Genomic DNA, 9,698 nt, shown 5'->3' with positions numbered 1-9,698 from the left:
AATATCATACATATCTATTACAAATCCCTTGATTTCACTTATATGTGGACTCTAAAAAACTGAATGGGCAAGGAAAGTGAACAGAGGTGGTCTCAGAGATGTGGGGGTGCAGTTGATGGCTGTTGGTTGGGGGGGCGGGGATGAGGGAGAGGGAGGGGGCTGGATAGCAGAAATCTGTTTGTTTACCCACATATTTTGTCCATCATCTGAGTGGCCAAACAGGATGTAGTCCTATATTAATGGTTAACCTTAGATTGTAAGTCCTTAGAGAGTGTGCATGATGTAGCTTATAATGTGACTGGGACAGTTCCTAGTCTGAAAACACACTTCAAAATGATTGCTAAATGGTGTCTTTAAACAAGGTCACATGAATAAAAACTCATCTCTGACTTCACACTGTTAGGCTGATGACAGAACCAGATAGAAAGTCTGAGTAGCTCAGATCTGCTAGTTAAACCCAACTCCTAATTAGCAGTGTGACTTTATGCCGATTATTTAACCTCTCTGAACTCACTTCTGAAAGTGAAATGAGGATGATAATAGTACCTATCTCGCAGAATTGTTTTAAGGATTAAATGAGATAATGCCTGTAAAGTGCCTAGTAACATTCATAACTGTTATTTTGTAGTTTTCATTATTCCTTGAGATTGAAGGTAGCTGAGCAATAGAATGTATGAGCCCATAGCTTCTCAGTATATTTTTTTGAATTGAATTGATCCTGTGACCTGTGTTTTGAGGCCCTCGATGGCAGTAGACGGCCGAGCCTTTCTGCCAATCCAGTTTGGTGGCTGTTATCCAGATCTGTCTCTGTTTTCTTCTCCTTCACATTTTACCAGGACTGAAAATATCTACAGGAGCAATAAAAACAAATGGCTGCTTTGCAGGAGGGGAGGGAAAGAGTGAGAGAGTTGATACCTCAGGATCCATAGTCCGTTTCACTTTAGAATAAACCAACCCACCCCAAAGAACCAGAGGGTTTCATCTTGGGACAAGGGTTCCCAGCTGGTTCGTGGCATCTTCCCTTAAGCTGCAGGAGATTTGATTGGTAAAAAGCAATCAATTTGTGTTTGGTTTGTGGAAATGAATGTGGTCTGGAAGGTCACTGAAATTTTATTGAATGAATGTTTCAAACTGATGTAAATATCTAAGCAGAGCTCATAAAGGACAAAACATTGAATCCAAGGGAGAAACAGACAGAACAGTGTCTTGGGTAATTTCCCTTCTGGCATTCTTTTCCTGGGCCTCGCAACTCTGCATTCTAATACCTACATCTCCAGTCAAAGGCAATGGTAGGCCAGATGTACAATGAGCCCGCTTGCCAGCTGAAAGCTGACTTGGCTTAACATGTGGACTTCCAGAAATTCTCAGGAAAAGAGACACAGAGCTGCAGAAGGGAGGACATGGGTCTTTGGGGGTCACTCCTACAGCCTGCTCTGCTTTTGCTAAAGGCTGGAGAGGCAGCTCCTTTGAGGTTTTAAGCAGAGCTCTTGGCTTGGCAGTTAGTATTCCAGGTAAGTGAGGAGACTGGCTTGTTATTGCCGCTCCTAAATTGCTCTGCTTTTTCACTGACCCCTTCTAAGGCTGCGAGTGCTCTCAGTGGAGCTTTAAAAAAAAAAACAAAAAACAAACAAAAAAAACAGCCCAGAGAAAAACCTGGCAACAATGAGAATAGCATAGGAATTTATAAACTTGATGGACAATACTGTTTATCACTGGGATTGAATGATAAAAAGTTCTACCTGCCTGAGCATAGCCCTCCGTGGAAGGTCTCTCAGCAGATAGTCTTGGTAATCTCTGCCCATCTCGCCCAGCTGAGGAGCCTCTGGTGTAGGGGCAAAAGAGTTAAGGAAAGGGTTCTAGAGAGATGTTTAATAGAATTCAGAAAAACTTCATTGGTGATGAAGTGATATATGATTCTTTGCATTATTTTGTCTAAAAAAATGAATCTAAGAGAGCAGTGTGATCCACCCTTCAACTCCTTGTTCATATTCAGTGATTTGCAGAATGAATTAAGAGAAAGAGAGGGCCACTTGAATGAGCAGTTCCCACATCATAACAATATAGTGGACATTTTCAAGTTTTTACTATGTTCCAGAAACTGTTTTAAGCAAGTCACATGTAGTATTTCATTGAATGCTCACAATTTTATGAGATAGCTGTTGGTATCATGCCCATTTGACAAATATGGAAAATGAGGCTCAAAGAGGTAAGTTAGCCTCCCTAGGTGTATGCTATTATAGTAGGCGGCAAAGACAGGATACAATTACCCTGCAGGTTTAAAATTCTGAAGCATAATGCTTCATTTCCTCCCAATATTGACAGAAATTTTAAGAATTTTTAATAGTCGTTAAAATTACCATTGCAGGGTGATGGATACCATTGTTTAAATAAATTTAATCTTTTAAAAAAGAGGATTTTTGGGATGGCCTTTTGGCTCATGTGGTTACAGCGCAGGACGCGGTGCTCGTAAAGCCAAGGTTGCTGGTTCAATTCCCACATGGGCCACTGAGCTGCGCCCTCCACAACCAGATTGAAACAACTACTTGACTTGGAGTTGATGGGTCCTGGAAAAACACACTGTTCCCCAATAAAATTTAAAAAAAAAAGAGGATTTTTTTTCCTGCACCAGCTTCAAGCACACGCTGCATAACCTCCTTAAAATGTGGTCACAGTTCTCCTTCATACTTCCCTCTCTAACATGTTCTTCACCATCAGCCTTCTCTGGGGTGAGGAGAGGAGGGCACACAATGTTCAGTCCTTCTTCATGGGCATCCCCATCCAGCCTGTCATGGAGAAAAGAATGCCTAGACTCCAGCCTCAACAGGAAGCTCATGACTATAGTAAGATGAACGCATGTTCTGGAAGCACACCCCGCTCCTGGGGGCTGGGAGAGGGAAGCTGTCTTCACCATATCTTCTGCCTTCTCCTGCAGACACTAAGCCCAGAAAAGTCGACTCACCTTAGCGAGTAGGGTTTCCTAGATCATGGTGCTAAACCCAGGGGACTGAGCTAAATGTATAGGAAACTCTGGAAGGTAAAGAAGTTCAATTCTTCTTGGACTAGTGGGAGGGAACAGGGGGAAAGTAGCTAATATGCAGTTGTGTTGAGAATGCATTATAATAAATCTTCCCTGTTATTCAATGCAGCTCACCCATACTGAGTGCCAAGGGAGAGGAAGTCTGAGGTTTGTTTTTATTCCTATAGTTTCAGCTTTGCTGTAGATACTGTTGTGTGTGGTAATTCCTAGGCAAATGTTACAATGTAGAGTTTCTCCAGGCGGTTTAGTTGGCATTTTTAACAGGATTCCGATTAAAAGTCTTTCTCCTCAAAAAAATGGTTCAGTGATTGAGGCTGAAAGGAGCCTGGCTTTGAAATCCTTTCCTACAAAACCAAAGACAATCAGAGCAGCCTTATTTTCTTTATTGCCAGGAGTCTGCTGTGAACCATCACAGGTTTAGGCTACAGGAAGCTCTTAGACCCCCCATGTGGGAAGTCACTCTGGCCTGGCCTGAGGACCTCGAAGCTCCCTTGTGAGACCCACAGCAAGTTCTAGTCATCGGTAATACTACAGGGCTGTAGAGCAGGACTTAAGGAGGTTCTGTGTTTGAAAACAAACATGCCTATTCTGTCCCCCCACCCCCCCCACTGCGGACCTCCTCTTTTCCTCCTGCTCCCATTATATGTAAGCTAGCTGAAAATGTGGTGCTTTTTGGCTTCTAAATGGTTAAAATTGGAAGGGCAAATAAAATGACAGGATGGGGGAGAGGTAGCTTGATCAGTTGAGTGGGTTTCATGTCATTTCCATTATGAATTTCTGTAAGCAGTGCTTCTGCGTTGTCAATTTTATCAGCCACATATAATTTTTGCATGTGTATGATAGAATAAGTATTGCACATCTCAGCCAACCTAGGCTTTTCCTTTTCCCCAATTCCCAAAGGACTTGAAGAAGGGAAGTCAATAAATCAATTGGTACCTTGTCCAATACCCATTTCAATGACATCACAGCGCCATTTACTAAAGATCAGACATTAGTTACGGAAAGAGACTGAGACATTTCCATTTGATAATGTATCTCTGTGTCTCTGTGAACCAAATACAGAAAGGAATAGTGGAGTGTCCTTGTAAAGAATTTTTGTGTTGCCTTTATCGAAAAGTAAAAAGAGGATAATCGTGGAGAGAACGATAAAATATCATTTATGTCTCAAGATTTATTACAAAGCCAGTGGGGAGTGTTTTCTTATCCCTTACTTTTTCATTCCAAAAATTTCCCCTACTGTGGCTAAATCAATTTTTTAGAAATTTTATTTTTATTTTTTCAAACCTGATTTTTAAAATGTTTATATTCTTTCCTCTTGGTCCATAAAAATGACACTAGCATTTAACACTTAAAAATATATAAACAAATACTTAAGTGCACTCAATTAGCTCTGATTTTTGCAGAAAAATTACACAACATGGAAGAATGCTTTTATAATACCAACACGCCCACATTTTTGTTCTGTTTTGTTCATTCATTTGTATATTTGCACATATTCAGTGTTCTTAAATTGGGATAAAACAATACAACTATTTTTGTTTAGTCTTTCCCACAAATGATTCAATGCTATATGTAACTTCATTTCTAAAATTCAGCCTCCCCTGAGCCAACTGTAATACTCTTCTCATACAACCCTTGCAGATTTTATTACCATATGATTAAAGGTGTATGCCTTACAAAGAGCCCCAAAATATGTGGCAAGATAATAATAATTACAAGGATAATGACAACAGTAAAATGCATTTCTAATACTCTGTAGTCAAATCTATCCTGGACTGAGGGACAGCAGAGGAGAGCTGTAGTCCCAGCTCAGTATTCAGGGGCTTTCTCACCTGAAGTGTGATTCTTTGCCTTTAATTCAGCTCAAGTTCCTCACCAGTCAACCACAACTCTTAGACTAGATGGTCTTTAAGCTTCTTTCCAAGTGTGAAATTCTTGGCCTTTGCTATTTTCTCTGAAGAGACTCTGATGACTTGGGCTCCGGAGAGCTCTTATGAGTTGTGGGTTCCTGTGGGGGTTTTGTATAAGGAGAGTTTGCAGGCTCTTATCTCTGGGATTATTAACCAGGAATCTCTGGATCCTCAGCACAGGTCTGCAGCCACACTGGGTACAGTGGGAGTGGTCTGTGGGTTGCCCTAGACCCTGGATTAGGGTTATTCTCTAAATATTGGTCATATCTTAAAACGAACGTTTCTGAATCCTTACTTAAGCATATGGAGTCAGAAAGGAAGAGAAGCCAGAAAAGACAGCAGGTCTCATCTGAGCTCCTATTTTGTGCTGGGAACATCTAAGTCTCCTGGAAACACACAACTTGGAAACAGTGAAAAGGGGTTAGATCACCTAACCCCTTAAAATTTTTTAAAGAAGGCTCACATTTTGTGGAACTAAGAGAAGTTCTTTATATACATAAACCTATATTTTGTTTTGTTCTTTATATATGTAAACCTATATTTGGGTTTTTTCCTTTCCGTTGAATATGGGCAAAGGGGATTATTTCACCTACAAATTTCTTTAACTATATTTAGAACTAAAGAATATGCTTCGGCCTCTTCTATGTTCTTTGCTGTGCAACAACTAGGGATTACGAGCGGGCTCAGCCCTATGTTCCCTTCCCTGCTAGCAGAGAGCACCTGGAGGGCAGGTAAGGCCGGCTGTGCTGCACGTTTCGGGTTGACGCTGGCAGCTGGGCCAGACTAAGGCCTGGATCCGGCCTGGTGTGGTGACCGTGACTGCTCCCCCTACCGGGAGTCTGGAGCAGAGCTGGTGGTCGGGGCCAGAGCGGCACAGCCGCCTCCCTGCCGCCGGTTCCTCCATGACTTCGCTGGTGGGATCAGTGAGCTGCAGCCGGTGGGGTCGGCCAGCGCAGGGCGGAAGCTTTCGGCATGGGTAACGAGCATTTTCCTGCATAAGCAATTAGCTGCGAATAAACATGTGAAATGGCGGTTCTGTAAACCGAGTCCCCGCCGCTTCTCACTGAAGGGGGAGGAGGGCGGGGGCAGGAGGGTGGAGGGAAAGAGGCCTAGAAAGCAGGGGTGTGTGGGGTGGGGTGTGTGTAAGGAGGTTCCCCAAAACGCCCTCTCCAAGTTCAGAGGCGCTTCTTAAGTTACCAACAAAGTCATGGCTGTTCCCTGGAGAGGTAACCGACCTTCCCCTTTACACCGCACCCTTTTTCCTGACTTGGGATCCTCGTGTGCACGCTGCAGGTAGTCAACACAACCCGCCCGGATTCCAGATGCCCTTGGAGACCTGGGCCCGGGGGGAGAGAGCGCCTCTGCAGGGCGCAGCCACTTTGCACCCATCTGCCCAGATACAACTGATAGTTAATTGAGGCCTTCGAGTGTCTCAAGTTCAGGTGAGCAGGGAAGTCCCTAAGCCACTGGTAATCACCTTCAGGACTTCTCTCCTGGGACTTTGGTCAGAGCAGCACCCCAAAGGCAAAGCAGTTTGGGATGCAAGACGCAGGGTGAATTGGTTTCAAAGCGGGAGGGTCCTTGCTCGTGCTCGGGGATGCCAGCTCATTTAGGGGTGCGCGGTGCAGGCGCTCTGGCAAGGGTGCATTTTCGGAGCGCAAGTTGGGGCAATGCGCACTCCACTGGGCTGCAACAGCCATCAACTCTGCCAAAGTGCGCACTGCCGTGGGTACCCACGGGCGAGGTGGTTGGGTAGGGAACAGAATACTGAACAGGGGTCACCTGAGGCGCCAAATTCGCAGTCCCGCCCAATCCTTGGGGCATTTTATGACCGCTGGAATATAGCTATCATGCGTCTATTTTAAAAGTGATATGAAATGAAGGGGTGAAAGTGACCTGCCACGGGGGCACCTGGCCCTTGCCCCACTCTCCGAAGGCGGAGGGCCATCGCGGAGGCAGTGCAAGGCACAGTGGGTGTCACCAGTCCGCCGCCGGCCCCGCTAAGGTCATGACCGTCCCCCACTCCTACCCACGCACAAACCCGCCAGCCTCCGAGCAGCCTGGGGCCTCCGTACCCCACCTTGGCACCCACCGCCAAGGCGGGGCCTAATCTAAGGGCCTGTGTGGGTGTTCACAGCCGGACTCAAACAGCAGACTAAGCTCCAAGAGTCCGGGGAAGGAGGCCTATGGTCCCGGCGTCGCGGGCTGCTTCTTGGGAAATCTCGGGCAGGGGGATGCGACTTGTGAGTAGAAAAGTCGCCTCGGCTGCCTTTTCTGCGTTGGGCTCTCGCGGGTCAAGGGCACCACGGGAGACTGTAACGACCTTGTCGAGCCGCCTGCGCTTTCTTACCCACGTGGGCTGAGCTGGAGCAGGGAGACCTGACGTCCTCCCAGCAGCACACTCTCGGTTCCCAGCCTGGGTGACCTGGACTGGGGGCTTTGCGGGACAGGAGGGAGGGATTTGTTTCCCCGCATGCTTCTCCCATTTCTCTTCCTTTTCAGGATAAGGCTGTTGGGCTGTTACAGAGGCAGACTTTCTAAACTCTCCTCCTCTCGCAATTCTTCTTTAAGGTGTTGCTATACCTCCTCCCCCAACCTTTCTCTAACCTCCTCCCCCGCCCACTCTCCCGGAAAATGTGAGTAATATGTGTGAAAAGCAGCTAAACTCTGTCTGTAGCAGAGTCGAAAGCTAAGTGCATGGGGAGGGGGCTTCACTGAAGGGTTTGGTGTTTTTAAAGTTGCTGATAACACCCGTTGCAAAGGGGCTCGGTTTGTTGGCGAGGGAGACACCCAACAGGGCGTGGATTGCGGGTGGGGGCACCCCAGGCTGTGTGCACCTCACGTGGGCAAGGTCTGGTCTCCCAGTCCCTGGGCCCAAGGCCCCCGAGACCCCCGAGGCCCCTAGGCTCAGCCAGGGGCCAGGATCAGGCTCCCGAGGCAGCCGAAGAATCAGACAAGTAATCTCGCTCCTTTCTTCTCCCTGCCCCCCACCACCACTTTTCTTTTTGCAGACAAGCTGTGTAATAGGCAGGTAGCCCGAAGCTGCGATGTAGGAGTGGTGAGTGATCCCGGGCTGGCATTGCCCTCCTGAATTTAGGAACAGTCTGGTGGCGGAGGAGGGTCAAAGGGACATCCGCTTCTTTTGATTGAGGGCGCGGTTCACTTCCCGCCGACGGCGGGATGGAAGAGCTTGGAGCAAAGGGCTCTCTGGGATGGCTCTTTGAGCAGGTAATTCTGCGACGGGGTCGAGAGCCAGTGACTGACACTCTCGGTGATGGCAACCAGGCCGGGCAGCGCCCTTTCCGGTTATCAAAATGATTAACCTCCGGGCCTTGCCTCTGGTGAGATCCCCACTAGTCCTCCAGCTTACCCCTCACAGGAATTAGGGGGCGCTCCTTTCAAAGGAGGAGCCCAGGGTCGCCGCCTGGGCCCTTCCTTACCTCCATCCGGCCTTTCCTCGGAGTGGCCCTGGGGGAGGAGGGGGTAGCACGCAGACTCGTCCCTTCTTGTCGCCCACCTCGCCGAGTCGGGTTCACCCGGCCGGTCCCCCGCGGTCCCCCGGGTCACCTCCCCCCGCAACCACTTGTCTGAAACTTACCAGATTCCAACCTTTAGGCAGGAAAAAAAGTGTTTCATATACAAACCGATCAGGGTATTTGCAGATAATTGCGAATGTCAAATACTCGGGCGTGATGACAAAATGCAGAGATTGCCCGGGCCTGAGGGGCGGGGGCTGCTGGCGGGGCTCCTGGGCCACCTCACGCCTGCAGAGAGAAGGGGAGGGGGCAGTCGGCCGCAGCTGCACACAGCCCACTTAGCTGAGACTGCCCCTCTGCTGGAGAGCTGACTCACGGACTCATTCACTGTGTCCACACTGGAACCTCGCTTCGGAGGACCGTGTGAGGGTGGACACGGCTGGATGCGGCACCAGCCCGGCTTCTCCCACACCCACACGCAGGCACAAACGCTCCAGGCAAGATTCACACACAAGCGGGGTGACTGGGTCTCAGAGGAGAGGCCCAATGCCCTTCCAGGCTGTGCTCCAAGAGCTAACACCAAACTGTCACCTCCTGCTGCCAGGCAGTTTATGGGGACAATTGCTGTACCCTTCTAGTGCTGGGATTAGTCCCCCACAGAAGTAAAAACGAATTAAAAAAGAAAAGTCCCCTCCCCCTTCAAACTCGACCCTCCAACCCCAATCCTCCTACCCCAGGATGCAGGCGGCCATGGATGGGGGCGGTGCCCCGGAGCTGCAGCACGCAAGCCGGCAGAGCCAACCCGGTCAAGGCCTTGGCGACCGCAAAGGTGGCTGTTCCCAGCAGTTTTCCGGAGAACTCCTCTGAGACAACCCACCCCCACCCCCGCCCTGGCATCCATGCTCGAATGTTTCAAGAGCCCCAATTCTAAAAAATAATTTAAAAAATAAAGTTATCCTTGTTGGATTCCAAATCTACTGAAAACTACAGGGATCATTTTATAGATGGTATGATTAAGTCAGTGGCTGGTCTGCAGCTTCCCTGGGGTCAGAATCTCAGGGATGGCGGGACGTGGACGCGGGTCCTGGAGGCTGGAAGTGGAGAACAGAAAGGAATTATAGAAGCCTACACACCACAGACGGTGACATAGCGAGTACCACGGGCTACAGGGCCCAGGCCTCTGTGTCCTGCGGCCCAGGACAATGGTGGGGGAGGAAAAGAGGCTGAGACACCTTGACACTATCTCCCACTTTACTTTTTGAAAGCCAAGGAGGT

The 9,698-nt window shown here is 48.2% G+C and overlaps 1 long non-coding RNA gene across 2 annotated transcripts; it reads left to right on the top strand.

Moving 5' to 3' along the window:
* The first annotated feature begins 7,095 nt into the window (after window positions 1–7,095).
* LOC109379265 (uncharacterized) lies at window positions 7,096–9,396 on the top strand. 2 transcript variants are annotated; one of them, XR_002123161.1, is made up of 4 exons: window positions 7,096–7,190; window positions 7,519–7,583; window positions 7,959–8,175; window positions 9,161–9,396. It is a non-coding gene; the product is annotated as an uncharacterized LOC109379265 (long non-coding RNA). The 2 variants fall into 2 exon arrangements; XR_002123160.1 differs by lacking the exon at window positions 9,161–9,396 and having other exon boundaries at window positions 7,959–8,434.
* The last annotated feature ends 302 nt before the right edge of the window (window positions 9,397–9,698 follow it).

The sequence above is a fragment of the Hipposideros armiger genome, unplaced genomic scaffold (genome assembly GCF_001890085.2).
Source record: "Hipposideros armiger isolate ML-2016 unplaced genomic scaffold, ASM189008v1 scaffold_23, whole genome shotgun sequence".
In the NCBI taxonomy this organism is placed as follows: Eukaryota; Metazoa; Chordata; class Mammalia; order Chiroptera; family Hipposideridae; genus Hipposideros; species Hipposideros armiger.
Note: the sequence above shows the minus strand (reverse complement) of the source record. Positions and strands in the feature narration are given on the sequence as shown.